Below are 17,974 nucleotides of genomic sequence, written 5' to 3' on the forward strand. Positions count from 1 at the left end.
ATGAATATTGAAAGCAAAGCTATGCAAACTAATCTCAAATACTTTTTCCAAAAATTTCAAAATTTGTGAAAATTTGCCGAAAAATTCGAACTTTTTATTTTGAGTTCTCTGATTTCAAGTTATAGGTCTATCGAAATTCGCTCTGATTTTTTTATAATTTTTTCCGAAGGGTGTGTCAGATTTTCTTCCATATAAAAAAATATTGAGTTACAAAACTGTATATTCAAAAAAAAAAAATTCTGAAAATTCCAAATAAAAGGTTCGAAATTTTCTCGAAATTTCTAAACCCTTTTGAGTTTAATTTGCACACTTTCAGTTACAATATTCATAGACTTCTTAAAATATCTTAAAGAGAAATTACCACTGCTATTTTTGTGTTCACTGCTGTATTTGCCCTTTTTTAATTCTTTATGTTATGATGTTTGTAGGTGCTATTCCTAAGTATATAATTGTTTTTTTACAGTTAATGAAAAACAATTTGGTTAGTTAAGTGTTGCTATGATGAATGCTTGTTTGCGTTTGTATGTGCACATGGCCTGATACTTCAGACTGGCACTGGTGTTATGAATAGACCTATTATATATGCACATTAAGCTGGGTCGATTTATTAACCTATATCGCGCCATCGATTTTTCCATAGGTTGTGGGCTCAGGAAAAAAAGTTCCACTAAGCATACCCAAAAAAATAATTTTTGAGCCTGCAAAATTTGAGTTTTTTGACTTTTTTTTCTTTGATTTTTAAAGTTTTTTTCATGACCTACTTAAAATTTTAATTTGATTTTAAAATTTTCATGTATATCCTGACCGACTCAAAATTGTCCGCTAAAAACTTTGGCGATAACAGTTTTTTGAAAACAAAAAAAAAATATTTTTTGGGTTTTGAGGAGTGTTTTGGTGAAAAAATTTATTTTTTCGCCATTTTTTTTTTAAGGGTTTCTTCAGAAACGTGCAAAAGTGTTGCCGATGAAAACGAATTTGTCTCATAGTTCCTATCCCACTTAAAATTATGCGATAAAAACGTTGGCATTAATAGTTTAAAAAAAATTTTTTTTTTTTTGGTTTTTGGGACTTGTTGTGGTCGAAATCGAGATTTTTTTCATTTTCAAGGCTCCAAATAATTTTTTATGTATATGTTTCCGTTAGATCCACCAATAAGTATACCAAAATGATGACGGGATAAGTTGATTTAGCCATGTCCGTCTGTCCGTCTGTCCGTTTGTTTGAACGCAAACTAGTCCCCTTTTTGAGATATCTTGATGAAATTTGGTAAGCAGGCATATTTTGGTGTCGGATTTGACATTTGTCGGAATCGATCGGATCGGACCACTATAGCATATACCTCCCATACAATCGATTGTTCAATAAGAGGGTTTTCGCCATTTCTGCCCCATTTCTGCCTCATTTTAACAGCTAGCAACATCAAATTTTACCACAAGCTTACGTATTGGGCATAGATAGTTGTCTGGAAAAATCATCAAGATCGGACATATTTACAATATTGTAACGAATATTAGCAGCACTAAGGGATACTATCATCTCTAAGCCGATGCTAAGCAGTGACTTGTATGCACATCAATAATTCAATCATTATGTCTACACATATGTACGTACACGCAGCGGAGAAGCAACGCAAAACCACATGCATAAATCTGAGATACTCCCGAAAGTATGCAATGGTTGTGCAAGTTTCGCTCACAGATACAAGCGCATGGGGTTTGAGAGAAGCTATAAAATCATGCATCTGTAGTTACAGCTGAGTAATTTTATAGCCGATAACTAACTAGTAAGTTCTGGAAATAGAAAAGCCTAGAAATATGCAACGAGGAAATCAGACAGTATAAAAGGTATTCATTTAAACAAGCTATTGGTTGTGAAGTACTTTAATGAAGGCCATTTTGCATTATTGACTATTAGAGTTATTTATTCAACAGTTTAGCGATATGAACGTTAGTAGAAGGTTGCAAATAAGAGGAATTGCACTAAATTCGTTACAATATATATCCCCTACAACTGACTGTTCAGGTAAGAGGGTTTTCATCATTTTTGTCGAAATCGATTTTTAGTCCGATCTTGATGATTTTTTCAGACAACCTCTATGCCCAATACGTAAGCCTGTGGTAAAATTTGATGTTGCTAGCTATTAAAATGAGGCAGAAATGGGGCAGAAATGGCGAAAACCCTCTTATTGAACAATCGATTGTATGGGAGGTATATGCTATAGTGGTCCGCTCCGGTCCATTCCGACAAATGTCAAATCCCTCACCAAAATACGCCTGCTTACCAAATTTCATCAAGATATCTCAAAAATTGAGGGAATAGTTTGCGTTCAAACAAACGGACAGACGGACGGAAGGACGAACGGACATGGCTAAGTCAAATAGGCTCGTCCCCTGATCATTTTGGTATACTTATTGGTGGGTCTAACGGAAACATATACATAAAAAATAATTTGGAGCTTTGAAAATGAAAAAACCGAAAAAAAAAATTTTTTTTTAAAAACTGTTAATGCCAATGTTTTTATACTCAGTTGAGCAGAGCTCACAGAGTATATTAAGTTTGATTGGATAACGGTTGGTTGTACATATATAAGGGAATCGAGATAGATATAGACTTCCATATATCAAAATAATGAGGATCGAAAAAAAATTTGATTGAGCCATGTCCGTCCGTCCGTCCGTCCGTCCGTTAACACGATAACTTGAGTAAATTTTGAGGTATCTTGATGAAATTTGGTATGTAGGTTACTGAGCACTCATCTCAGATCGATATTTAAAATGAACGATATCGGACTATAACCACGCCCACTTTTTCGATATCGAAAATTTCGAAAAACCGAAAAAGTGCGATAATTCATTAAAAAAGACCGATAAAGCAACGAAACTTGGTAGATGAGTTAAGCTTATGACGCAAAATAGAAAATTAGTAAAATTTTGGACAATGGACGTGACACCGCCCACTTTTAAAAGAAGGTAATTTAAAATTTTGCAAGCTGTAATTTGGCAGTCGTTGAAGATATCATGATGAAATTTGGCAGGAACGTTACTCTTATTACTATATGTACGCTTAATAAAAATTAGCAAAATCGGAGAAGGACCACGCCCACTTTAAAAAAAAATTTTTTTAATGTAAAATTATAACAAAAAATTTAATATATTTACAGTATATAAGTAAATTATGTCAAGATTCAACTCCAGTAATGATATGGTGCAACAAAATAAAAAAATAAAAGAAAATTTAAAAATGGGCGTGGCTCCGCCCTTTTTAATTTAATTTGTCTAGGATACTTTTAACGCCATAAGTCGAACAAAAATTAACCAATCCTTTTGAAATTTGGTAGGGGCATAGATTTTATGGCGTTAACTGTTTTCTGTGAAAATGGGCGAAATCGGTTGATGCCAAGCCCAGTTTTTATACACAGTCGTCCGTCTGTCCTTCCGCATGGGCGTTAACACGATAACTTGAGCAAAAATCGATATATCTTCACTAAACTCAGTTCACGTACTTATCTGAACTCACTTTATCTTGGTATGAAAAATGAACGAAATCCGACTATGACCACGCCCACTTTTTCAATATCGAAAATTACGAAAAATGAAAAAAATGCCATAATTCTATACCAAATACGAAAAAAGGGATGAAATATGGTAATTGGATTGGTTTATTGACGCGAAATATAACTTTAGAAAAAACTTTATAAAATGGTTGTGACACCTACCATATTAAATAGAAGAAAATGAAAAAGTTCTGCAGGTCGAAATAAAAAACCCTTAAAATCTTGGCAGGTATTACATATATAAATAAATTAGCGGTATCCAACAGATGATGTTCTGGGTCACCCTGGTCCACATTTTGGTCGATATCTGGAAAACGCCTTCACATATACAACTACCACCACTCCCTTTTAAATCTCTCATTAATACCTTTAATTTGATACCCATATCGTACAAACTCATTCTAGAGTCACCCCTGGTCCACCTTTATGGCGATATTTCGAAAAGGCGAACACCTATAGAACGAAGGCCCACTCCGTTTTAAAAATATTCATTAACACCTTTCATTTGATACCCATATCGTAAAAACAAGGCCTAGAGTCACCCCTGGTCCAGAAAGGCCCACTCCCTCTTAAAATACTCATTAACTCCTTTCGTTTGATACCCATATTGCACAAACGAATTCTAGAGTCACCCCTGGTCCACCTTTATGGCGATATCTCGAAACGGCGTCCACCTATGGAACTAAGGATTACTCCCTTTTAAAATACTCATTAAAACCTTTCATTTGATACCCATATCGTACAAACTCATTCTAGAGTCACACCTGGTCCATCTTTATGGCGATATCTCGAAAAGGCGTCCACCTATAGAACTAAGGCCCACTCCCTCTTAAAATACTCATTAACTCCTTTCGTTTGATACCCATATTGCACAAACGAATTCCAGAGTCACCCCTGGCCCACCTTTATGGCGATATCTCGAAAAGGGGTCCACCTATAGAACTAAGGCCCACTCCCTCTTAAAATACTCATTAACTCCTTTCGTTTGATACCCATATTGCACAAACGAATTCTAGAGTCACCCCTGGTCCACCTTTATGGCGATATCTCGAAAAGGGGTCCACCTATAGAACTAAGGCCCACTCCCTCTTAAAATACTCATTAACTCCTTTCGTTTGATACCCATATTGCACAAACGAATTCTAGAGTCACCCCTGGTCCACCTTTATGGCGATATCTCGAAAAGGGGTCCACCTATAGAACTAAGGCCCACTCCCTCTTAAAATACTCATTAACTCCTTTCGTTTGATACCCATATTGCACAAACGAATTCTAGAGTCACCCCTGGCCCACCTTTATGGCGATATCTCGAAACGGCGTCCACCTATAGAACTAAGGCCCACTCCCTTTTAAAATACTCATTAACACCTTTCGTTTGATGCCCATATTGTGCAAACAAATTCTAGGGTCACCCCTGGTCCACCTTTATGCCGATATCTCGAAACGGCGTCCACCTATGGAACTAAGGATTACTCCATTTTAAAATGCTCATTAACAATTTTCATTTGATACCCATATCGTACAAACGCATTCTAGAGTCACACCTGGTCCATCTTTATGGCGATATCTCGAAAAGGCGTCCACCTATAGAACTAAGGCCCACTCCCTCTTAAAATACTCATTAACTCCTTTCGTTTGATACCCATATTGCACAAACGAATTCTAGAGTCACCCCTGGCCCACCTTTATGGCGATATCTCGAAACGGCGTCCACCTATAGAACTAAGGCCCACTCCCTTTTAAAATACTCATTAACACCTTTCGTTTGATACCCATATTGCACAAACGAATTCTAGAGTCACCCCTGGCCCACCTTTATGGCGATATCTCGAAACGGCGAACACTTATAAAACGAAGGCCCACTCCCTCTTAAAATACTCATTAACTCCTTTCGTTTGATACCCATATTGCACAAACGAATTCTAGAGTCACCCCTGGCCCACCTTTATGGCGATATCTCGAAACGGCGTCCACCTATAGAACTAAGGCCCACTCCCTTTTAAAATACTCATTAACACCTTTCGTTTGATGCCCATATTGTGCAAACAAATTCTAGGGTCACCACTGGTCCACCTTTATGCCGATATCTCGAAACGGCGTCCACCTATGGAACTAAGGATTACTCCATTTTAAAATGCTCATTAACACCTTTCATTTGATACCCATATCGTACAAACGCATTCTAGAGTCACACCTGGTCCATCTTTATGGCGATATCTCGAAAAGGCGTCCACTTATAAAACGAAGGCCCACTCCCTCTTAAAATACTCATTAACTCCTTTCGTTTGATACCCATATTGCACAAACGAATTCTAGAGTCACCCCTGGTCCACCTTTATGGCGATATCTCGAAAAGGCGTCCACCTATAGAGCTAAGGCCCACTCCCTCTTAAAATACTCATTAACTCCTTTCGTTTGATACCCATATTGCACAAACGAATTCTAGAGTCACCCCTGGTCCACCTTTATGGCGATATCTCGAAAAGGGGTCCACCTATAGAACTAAGCCCCACGCCCTTTTAAAATAATCATTAACACCTTTCATTTGATACCCATATTGCACAAACGAATTCTAGAGTCACCCCTGGTCCACCTTTATGGCGATATCTCGAAACGGCGTCCACATATGGAACTAAGGATTACTCCCTTTTAAAATACTCATTAACTCCTTTCGTTTGATACCCATATTGCACAAACGAATTCTAGAGTCACCCCTGGTCCACCTTTATGGCGATATATCGAAACGGCGTCCACCTATGGAACTAAGGATTACTCCCTTTTAAAATACTCATTAAAACCTTTCATTTGATACCCATATCGTACAAACTCATTCTAGAGTCACACCTGGTCCATCTTTATGGCGATATCTCGAAAAGGCGTCCACCTATAGAACTAAGGCCCACTCCCTCTTAAAATACTCATTAACTCCTTTCGTTTGATACCCATATTGCACAAACGAATTCTAGAGTCACCCCTGGTACACCTTTATTGCGATACCTCGAAAATGCGTCCACCTATAGAACTAAGCCCCACGCCCTTTTAAAATAATCATTAACACCTTTCATTTGATACCCATATTGCACAAACGAATTCTAGAGTCACCCCTGGTCCACCTTTATGGCGATATCTCGAAAAGGCGTCCACCTATAGAGCTAAGGCCTACTCCCTCTTAAAATACTCATTAACTCCTTTCGTTTATGGCGATATCTCGAAAAGGCGTCCACCTATAGAACTAAGGCCCACTCCCTCTTAAAATACTCATTAACTCCTTTCGTTTGATACCCATATTGCACAAACGAATTCTAGAGTCACCCCTGGTACACCTTTATTGCGATACCTCGAAAATGCGTCCACCTATAGAACTAAGGCCCACTCCCTATTAAAATACTCATTAACTCCTTTCGTTTGATACCCATATTGCACAAACGAATTCTAGAGTCACCCCTGGCCCACCTTTATGGCGATATCTCGAAACGGCGTCCACCTATAGAACTAAGGCCCACTCCCTTTTAAAATACTCATTAACACCTTTCGTTTGATGCCCATATTGTGCAAACAAATTCTAGGGTCACCCCTGGTCCACCATTATGGCGATATCTCGAAACGGCGTCCACCTATGGAACTAAGGATTACTCCATTTTAAAATGCTCATTAACACCTTTTATTTGATACCCATATCGTACAAACGCATTCTAGAGTCACCCCTGGTCCATCTTTACGGCGATATCTCGAAAAGGCGTCCATCTATAGTACTTAGGTCCACGCCCTTTTAAAATACTCATTAATACCTTTCATTTGATACCCATATCTTACTTACTTACTTAATTGGCGCTTAACCGTCTAAACGGTTATGGCCGTCCAACAAGGCGCGCCAGTCGCTCCTTCGCTCCGCCAACTGGCGCCAATTGGTCACACCAAGGGAGTTTAAATCGTTTTCCACCTGGTCCTTCCAACGGAGTGGGGGCCGCCCTCTACCTCTGCTTCCATAGGCGGGTTCCGATAGAAACACTTTCTTGGCCGGAGCATCATCTTTCATTCGCATAACATAGCCTAGCCAGCGCAGCCGCTGCGTTTTAATTCGCTGGACTATGTTGATGTCTGCGTATAGCTCGTACAGCTCATCATTAAATCTTCTTCGGTACTCGCCATCGCCAACGCGTAGAGGTCCATAAATCTTTCGAAGAACTTTTCTCTCGAACACTCCCAAAGCCGCTTCATCTGCTGTTGTCATGGTCCATGCTTCTGCCCCATATAGCAGGACGGGTACGATAAGTGACTTGTAGAGTATGATTTTCGTTCGCCGAGAGAGGACTTTACTTTTCAATTGCCTACCTAGTCCAAAGTAGCATTTATTGGCAAGATTGATTCTTCGCTGGATTTCAGTGCTGATGTTGTTGCTAGTGTTGATGCTGCTTCCCAAATAAACGAAGTCTTTTACTATTTCGAAATTATGGCTGCCAACAGTAGCGTGGTTGCCAAGGCGCATATGCGCTGACTCTTTGCTCGATGACAGCAGGTACTTCGTTTTGTCCTCATTCACCATCAAACCCATCTTTACCGCTTCTTTTTCCAGCTTGGAGTAAGCAGAACTAACAGCGCGGGTGTTTAGGCCGATGATATCAATGTCATCAGCATATGCCAGTAATTGCACGCTTTTATAGTATATTGTTCCAGTGCGGTTAAGTTCTGCAGCTAGTATAATTTTCTCCAGCATCAAATTAAAGAAATCGCACGATAGGGGGTCACCCTGTCTGAAACCTCGTTTAGTTTCGAACGGCTCGGAGAGGTCCTTCCCAATTCTGACTGAGCTGATGGTGTTGCTCAACGTCATTTTGCACAGCCGTATAAGTTTTGCGGGGAAACCAAATTCAGACATAGCGGCATATAGGCAGCTCCTTTTCGTGCTGTCGAAGGCGGCTTTAAAGTCGACGAAGAGGTGATGTGTGTCGATTCTCTTTTCACGGGTTTTTTCCAAGACTTGGCGCATTGTGAAAATCTGGTCGATGGTAGATTTACCAGGTCTGAAGCCGCACTGATAAGGTCCAATCAGCCGGTTCACGGTGGGCTTCAATCTTTCGCACAATACACTTGAAAGGACCTTATATGCGATATTAAGAAGGCTGATTCCACGATAGTTGGTGCATTTTGCAGTATCCCCCTTCTTGTGGACTGGGCAAAGAACACTTAGATTCCAACCATCGGGCATGCTTTCGTCCGCCCATATTTTGCTAAGAAGCTGCTGCATGCGCCTTACCAACTCCTCGCCGCCGAACTTGAATAGCTCCGCAGGCAATCCATCAGCGCCCACGGCCTTGTTGTTTTTCAATCTGGTTATTGCTATTCTAACTTCGTCATAATCGAGCGGGGGGACATATATTCCATCATCATCGATTGCGGGATCGGGTTCTTCATCTCTGCGCGGTGAATTGCTGCCTCCATTTAGGAGAGCAGAGAAGTGTTCCCTCCATAATCTAAGCACTCTCTGGACATCAGTTACAAGGTCGCCGTTTTCATTCCTACAGGAGTTTGCCCCGGTCTTAAAACCTTCCGTCTGTCGCCGTATTTTTTGGTAGAATTTTCGGGCATTATTCCTGGTGGCTAGCAGCTCAAGCTCCTCGCACTCACGCCTTTCTGCTTCTGCTTTTTTCTTCCTGAAAAGGCGTCTCGCTTCCCTTTTCAACTCACGATAGCGTTCACACACTCCTCTTGTCGCGCTCGCTTTTAACGTAGCCCTGTAGGCAGCGTCTTTTCTTTCGGTTGCAACGCGGCATTCTTCATCATACCAGCTGTTTTTTCGTGGCCGCCGGTAACCAATTTTTTCCTCGGCGGCAGTATGAAGTGCTTTGGAGATATGCTCCCACTGCTCCTGTATTCCTTCAGGATGAGTTGTGCCTTCAGAGAGCAGGTGTGAGAGTCGAGTTGCGAAATCATTGGCAGTCTGTTGTGATTGAAGCTTTTCGACGTCTAGCTTTCCTTGTGTTTTTTGTTCCTTGTTTTTAGCCGCGTTGAGGCGGGTGCGTATTTTGGCTGCAACGAGATAATGGTCCGAATCGATGTTAGGTCCTCGGATCGTTCGCACATCTAAAACACTGGAGGCATGCCGTCCGTCTATCACAACGTGATCGATCTGATTGCGAGTATTTCGATCAGGAGACAGTCATGTAGCTTGATGTATCTTTTTATGCATGAACCTCGTGCTTGATATGACCATGTTTCGAGCACCGGCAAAGTCAATCAGCCTCAGTCCGTTAGGAGAAGTTTCATTGTGTAGGCTGAACTTTCCGACTGTAGGGCCAAAAACACCTTCTTTGCCCTGGCGCTAAAGTCGCCAAGCACGACTTTTATATCATGACGGGGGCAGCGCTCGTATGTGCGTTCTAATTGTTCATAAAAAGTGTCTTTCACCTCATCGTCTTTCTCCTCTGTCGGCGCATGGGCGCAGATGAATGATATATTAAAAAATTTTGCTTTTATTCGAATAGCGGCGAGACGCTCGTCCACAGGCGTGAACGCCAGGACTTGGCGACAAAGTCTCTCTCCCACCACGAATCCGACGCCGAAACTGCGCTTATTCGCATGGCCACTCCAATATATGTCACAATTTTTGATCTTCTTTCTTCCTTGCTTCGTCCAACACATTTCTTGGATGGCGGTGATGTCAGATTTTGCTTTGACGAGGACATCAACCAGCCGGGCATCTGCACCAATCCCATTCAGGGAGCAGACGTTCCAGGTGCATGCCCTCAATTCATTGTCCTTCAAACGTTTGCCATGGTCGTCATCAATAGAGAGTGTATTTATCCGAGGCTTGTTGTTATATTTCATTGGAGTATGGTTTTACGTGGCGGGTCCCAAGCCCAGCGCACAACCCGCTCAGCGGGGGTGAAAATATTACTTGGCACGTTTATATAGCGAGCCGCTTGCTCCAAGACAGACGCCCGCTTGCAGCCGCACCTAGAGGTGTACAGACGGTGCCGATGAAATCTCCCCCGGCTAGCCCTTAAACCGATTATGTCAGAGTGGCCTAGCCAGGTTGTCGCCTTCTCACATTAGCTCACCGCTAAACGGGTGTTTAGCGGCTACCCAGAGGATACTTGGCCGCAAGCGACCGGCAGTAGTGAGCTGCCCATATCGTATACCCATATCGTACAAACGCATTCTAGAGTCAACCCTGATCCACCTTTATGGCCATATCCCTAAATGGCGTCCACCTGTAGAACTATGGCCCACTGCCTCATAAAATACTCTTTAATGCCTTTCATTTGATACGCATGTTATACAAACACATTCCAGGGTGTCCCTCGGTTCATTTTCCTACATGGTTATTTTCCCTTATGTTGTCACCATAGCTCTCAACTGAGTATGTAATGTTCGGTTACACCCGAACTTAACCTTCCTTACTTGTTATCGCATAATTTTAAGTGGGATAGGAACTATGAGACAAATTCGTTTTCATCGGCAACACTTTTGCAAGAACCCCTTAAAAAAAAAAAAATGGCGAAAAAATAAATTTTTTCACCAAAACACTCCTCAAAACACAAAAAATATTGTTTTTTATTGTAAAAACTGTTATCGCCAAAGTTTTAAGCGGACAATTTTGAGTCGGACAGGATATACATGAAAATTTTAAAATCAAATGAAAATTTTTTAAGTAGGTCATGAAAAAAACCTTAAAAATCAAAGAAAAAAAGTCAAAAAACTCAAATTTTGCAGGCTCGAAAATTATTTTTCTGGGTATGCTTAGTGGAACTTTTTTTCCTGAGCCCAAAACCTCTCGAAAAATCGATGGCGCGATATGGGTTAACTTTCGTCCATGCAAATCAACCCAGCTTCATATACATACCTTTACCTTATCAGTTATTTAGTTAATTTTTAAAAAAATCAAAAACCAATTTCGGAAAGGTTTGCGAATTACCCCGAAAAAGTTGGCGAATAACTTCGAAACAATTTTCGAATAACTTCGCAAAAAGATTCGAGTAAATTCGAAAATATTTGAAAAATCTTTATTGGAATTTTCAAATTTTTATTTAGACTTTAAGAAAACTTTTTGAGTATGCAGTTTTTATTTTCGCTATCTAAAAAAAGCTTGAATGAAATGTATAAGGAAACTTTCGAAAAGTTTTAGAAAAAAATTGAGAAATTCTCAAACCTTTTTCGAAAATTTCATAAGTTTAACAAACTTTTTTAGTGCGAAGTTTTGAAGTCCAATTCATTTCAGGCTATCAAAGTACAATTACGAAGCCTCTGAAAATTAGCATTGTTTTTTAATAATTTTTTTTTCGAAGTGTGTTTAGAGTTTTTTCCGTACAAAGTGCATAAAATTCCATTTTAAAAATGGAAGCAAGTCTTTGAAAGTGTTCAAACTGCTTCTTTAATTGACAAAAATGATACTTGAAACGTAAAGAAATCTAATATGCAGTACTTTTATCTCGAACAGCCCTTTAATTTTTTTTACTCCTAGAAATACAGCCGGAATGTTGTTTTTCTGTAATTTGATTACTTGCGTCCTTATATTTGAATTTTTATTGTTATGTAATTTTTTGGTTTTGAAGCTCCTAAATTCCTTCGAGAATCTTTCAGAGCTCCGGAGTTGTTCTCACAAAATTTTTTCAGGTTTGTTAATGCCTTATGCATACTTTAAGCGGCTTGACATTGTAGAGCTTTTCAAGGCCAAACTAATAATATAAAAATTTTAAAAACCGGACTTAAAAAAACCAAAATAAAATACAAAAACAATTTTGCTGTATTTGCAATCATCAAATACTATTTAAAAAAAAAACGACACACCCTCAACATAGGGTTTAAATATATGTGGGCGGTCTTTTGAAGATTTTTTTGGCCGTCTATTGCCTTGGTCAGTAGTGTTTTTTTTTTTTGTATAGAGGAGGAGGAAGTGGAAGGGAGAGAGGTGAAAGCAGATAGCTATGAAACTCTTTGATATTCGTTTAAAATTATGTATGTAAGTAAATCAAAGTTCTGTCAGGCGTCAGCGTCAAGCCCACGTTAGTATAAAAAAACATTGTTTTCGAGGAAACAAGCCGATGACCAATTTGTCGCCAGTTAACACAGCCTTCTTGGACGGACGTAACGTTTTACGCGGTTACGCGCTAAATTACGTAGGACCCTATAACCAATGCATCCGAAAATGTCTGTTTTTTTGGGGGTTTTCTGGATATTTTTTCGGGTAAGCATACCAGAGACCAAACTATTCGAAAGAACTGTATTCATTTGACGATTCGCAAATCGAGGGCGAAGGATAACTAAAAGGATAGAAGGAGAGAGGAGGAATAGTCAGAGGTAGGAAATATGATATAATATGAAGAGAGAAGGAGAGATACGAGGCAGAAATGAGAGACAAAAAAGGGGAAAAAAGTAGAGAGAAAAAGGTATTAGGAACGGATTAGAGTGGGGAGAGAGTAAAGAAAGACGGAGAAAATGAGACTACTTGATTTTCTTTTAAAATAAGCAGATAAACCTCTGCCGGGTTTGATATTATTTGTGTATGGCCCACTTGCACAATTGTTGTTTTTCATCAATAAAAAAATGTCCACTTAAAAAGCAATGCTCTTTTTTCATTAGTTAAAAGTTAAGCTCAGATACTACTATTATTCAAATAAAAATTAAAATAATAATAGTTTATTTGAAAAGGTTAAAAATACAATTTTTTCTGTATAATATTAGCGGGAATCGCCCTCATTGAGCCCTCATGTATGTCTGAAAACAACAAAAAAGAAGAAATTATAACTAAAAAAAATTTTTAACTACAAAATAATATTTTATTTTATTATTTGTTTGATGGAAAAACTAAATGCAAACAAACTATATAAAAAATCAGGAGCAATACTTTTTGTATAAAAAATATTTATCTCAAACAAAATTTTTCTTAAAAATAAATAAATCTCAAACAAAAAAATGTTTTAAATACCGCGATAAAAAACACCAACACGATAATTATTACTTTAATTAAAAAAATAATAAAACTGAAAAATACGGTTAATTTTGATAAAAATAAATAGATCTAAAAATTAACAAATATTTATTAAAAAAAAAAAAAATCTAATCTGGATCTATTCGTTTCAGTTTTTCCATCATAACAAAATACAATAATTTAATAATGAAATTATTGTGCAATCCTGTCAAAACTCATTAAATTTTACGAATGTAAAAAATAACTTTAATTAACTCAAAAAAATAGAATTCAATAATAAGAATTTTTCAATGTTTTTTTTTTAATTAGAAAATTTAACTCGATCAAAATTTTAAAAATAAAAAATGTGTTATTAAATTAAAACAAATTCGTTAAGAATGAAATAAATCTTGTAAAAAAAATTTATGAAACTTAAATGCAATATCTTTTTTTGATTAAAAAAATGGAACTAAAAAAAACAAGTAAGGAAGGTTAAGTTCGATAACCGAACATTACATACTCAGTTGAGAGCTATGGTGACAACATAAGGGAAAATAACCATGTAGGACAATGAACCGAGGGAAACCCTGGAATGTGTTTGTATGACATGTGTATCAAATGAAAGTCATTAAAGAGTATTTTATGAGGGAGTGGGCCATAGTTCTATAGGTGGACGCCATTTAGGGATATAGCCATAAAGGTGGATCAGGGTTGACTCTAGAATGCGTTTGTACGATATGGGTATCAAAAGAAAGGTGTTAATGAGTATTTTAAAAGGGAGTAATCCTTAGTTCCATAGGTGGACGCCGTTTCCAGATATCGCCATAAAGGTGGACCAGGGGTGACCCTAGAATTTGTTTGTACAATATGGGTATCAAAAGAAAGGTGTTAATGAGTATTTTAAAAGGGAGTAATCCTTAGTTCCATAGGTGGACGCCGTTTCGAGATATCGCCATAAAGGTGGACCAGGGGTGACCCTAGAATTTGTTTGTACAATATGGGTATCAAAAGAAAGGTGTTAATGAGTATTTTAAAAGGGAGTAATCCTTAGTTCCATAGGTGGACGCTGTTTCGAGATATCGCCACAAAGGTGGACCAGGGGTGACCCTAGAATTTGTCTGTACAATATGGGTATCAAAAGAAAGGTGTTAATGAGTATTTTAAAAGGGAGTAATCCTTAGTTCCATAGGTGGACGCCGTTTCGAGATATCGCCATAAAGGTGGACCAGGGGTGACCCTAGAATTTGTTTGTACAATATGGGTATCAAAAGAAAGGTGTTAATGAGTATTTTAAAAGGGAGTAATCCTTAGTTCCATAGGTGGACGCCGTTTCGAGATATCGCTACAAAGGTGGACCAGGGGTGACCCTAGGATTTGTCTGTACAATATGGGCATCAAACGAATGGTGTTAATGAGTATTTTAAAAGGGAGTGGGCCTTAGTTCTATGGGTGGACGCCGTTTCGAAATATCGCCATAAAGGTGGAGCAGAGGTGACCCTAGAACTTGTTTGTACAATATGGGTATCAAAAGAAAGGTGTTAATGAGTATTTTAAAAGGGAGTAATCCTTAGTTCCATAGGTGGACGTCGTTTCGAGATACCGCCATAAAGGTGGACCAGGGGTGACTCTAGAATTCGTTTGTGCAATATCGGTATCAAACGAAAGGTGTTAATGAGTATTTTAAAAGGGAGGGGGCCTTAGTTCTATAGGTGGACGCCTTTTCGAGGTATCGCAATAAAGGTGGACCAGGGGTGACTCTAGACTTTGTTTGTACGATATGGGTATCAAATGAAAGGTGTTAATGTGTATTTTTAAAAGAGAGTAGGCCTTCGTTCTATAGGTGTTCGCTTTTTCGAGATATCGCCATAAAGTTGGACCAGGGGTGACTTTAGAATATGTTTGTACGATATGGGTATCAAATGAAAGGTGTTAATGAGTATTTTTAAAAGAGAGTGGGCCTTCGTTCTATAGGTGTTCGCTTTTTCGAGATATCGCCATAAAGGTGGACCAGGGGTGACTCTAGACTTTGTTTGTACGATATGGGTATCAAATTAAAGGTGTTAATGAGTATTTTTAAAAGAGAGTGGGCCTTCGTTCTATAGGTGTTCGCTTTTTCGAGATATCGCCATAAAGGTGGACCAGGGGTGACTCTAGACTTTGTTTGTACGATATGGGTATCAAATTAAAGGTATTAATGAGAGTTTTAAAAGGGAGTGGTGGTAGTTGTATATGTGAAGGCGTTTTCCAGATATCGACCAAAATGTGGACCAGGGTGACCCAGAACATCATCTGTTGGATACCGCTAATTTATTTATATATGTAATACCTGTCAAGTTTTTAAGGGTTTTTTATTTCGCCCTGCAGAACTTTTTCATTTTCTTCTACTTAATATGGTAGGTGTCACAACCATATTATAAATTTTTTTCTAAAGTTATATTTCGCGTCAATAAACCAATCCAATTACCTCACCATGTTTCATCCCTTTTTTCGTATTTGGTATAGAATTATGGCATTTTTTTCATTTTTCGCAATTTTCGATATCGAAAAATTGGGCGTGGTCATTGTCGGATTTCTTTCATTTTTCATACCAAGATAAAGTGAGTTCAAGTAAGTACGTGAACTGAGTTCATTAAAGATATGTCGATTTTTGCTCAAGTTATCATGTTAACGGCCATGCGGAAGGACAGACGAACGACTGTGTATAAAAACTGGGCATGGCATCAACCGATTTCGCCCGTTTTCACAGAAAACAGTTAACATCATAAAATCTATGCCCCTACCAGATTTCAAAAGGATTGGTTAATTTTTGTTCGACTTATGGCGTTAAAAGTATCCTAGACAAATTAAATGAAAAAGGGCGGAGCCACGTCCATTTTGAAATTTTCTTTTATTTTTGTATTTTGTTGCACCATATCATTACTGGAGTTGAATGTTGACATAATTTACTTATATACTGTAAAGATATTAAATTTTTTGTTAAAATTTTTCTTTAAAATTTTTTTTTTTAAAAGTGGGCGTGGTCCTTCTCCGATTTTGCTAATTTTTATTAAGCATACATATAGTAATAGGAGTAACGTCCCTGCCAAATTTCATCATGATATCTTTAACGACTGACAAATTACAGCTTGCAAAAGTTTTAAATTACCTTCTTTTAAAAGTGGGCGGTGCCACGCCCATTGTCAAAAATTTTACTAATTTTCTATTCTGCGTCATAAATTCAACTCATTTACCAAGTTTCGTCGCTTTATCTGTATTTGGTAATGAATTATCGCACTTTTTCGGTTTTTCGAAATTTTCGATATCGAAAATGTGGGCGTGGTTATATTCCGATATCGTTCATTTTAAATAGCGATCTGAGATGAGTGCTCAGGAACCTACATACCAAATTTCATCAAGATACCTCAAAATTTACTCAAGTTATCGTGTTAACGGACGGACGGACGGACGGACATGGCTCAATCAAATTTTTTTTCGATCCTGATTATTTTGATATATGGAAGTCTATATCTATCTCGATTCCTTTATATATGTACAACCAACCGTTATCCAATCAAACTTAATATACTCTGTGAGCTCTGATCAACTGAGTATAAAATACTCCTTGCATGAAAAAAATATTAATTAATAAAAATTAAACAAATTTGTGTGAACAACCAGCAAAAAAAAAAAAAAAGAGAGGAGAAAAATTTCACTAACAAGAAATTTCTGTTAAAAAAAATTTATCTCAAAAATAATTTTTATTTAATTAAAAAAAGTTCAATTGAAAAACAGCGCACATTTAAAAAAATAAAAATTAAATTTTTACTCAAAAAAATTATACTAAACAAAATTAACTCAAACTAATTACAAAAAAAGATTCTCAAAAATAACTGTTATTTAAATAAAAAACAAATGAATTTAAAAATACAGCTTGTTAAAAAAATATATAAAATTCAAAAATCATATTTTTTTGAGAAATATATAAAATTCAAAAATCATATTTTTTTATTAAAAAAATTCATACAAAAAATTTTCGTTAAAAAATAAAACTGAGAAATAACTATTATTTTTGGGTGAAAAAATCACTCAAATATCATGATTATTTTTGATTAAAAAAACCTTTAAATAATTGTTTATTAAAAAAAAAACTTAAGCCAAAAACAATTTTTATATTAAAAAAATTGCTCAAAGAAATAAAAAAAAAAACAATAAAACTCAAATTAACGCTGATTATCTTTATATATAAGAATCACGGGTCACTATGTTTGTCCGCGATGGACTCCTAAACTACTGAACCGATTTTGAATTTCTTTTGCACACCGTGTGTAGTTTGATCTAACTTAATTTTTTTTAAATGTTTATACGTAATAATAAAGTGTTACGTATACGCAGCGGCACTCATATTTTCAGGTGGTGCGAATATACTTCCGTGTAATTGCTTGGTGTTTAATTAAGCAACCTGCTTATCAATAAAAAATATTATGGCGAATGATATCAAGTATAGCACATCACTAGGCCCGTCGAGAGATGGCAAT

At 37.5% G+C, this 17,974-nt stretch overlaps 1 protein-coding gene across 1 annotated transcript in view; it reads left to right on the top strand.

The window, feature by feature from the left end:
• The window catches only part of Strn-Mlck (Stretchin-Mlck), a 243,780-nt gene that overhangs the window by 66,299 nt on the left and 159,507 nt on the right, over positions 1-17,974 (top strand). The window lies entirely within an intron of this gene.

Source organism: Eurosta solidaginis, chromosome 3 (genome assembly GCF_040869045.1).
Source record: "Eurosta solidaginis isolate ZX-2024a chromosome 3, ASM4086904v1, whole genome shotgun sequence".
NCBI lineage: Eukaryota > Metazoa > Arthropoda > Insecta > Diptera > Tephritidae > Eurosta > Eurosta solidaginis.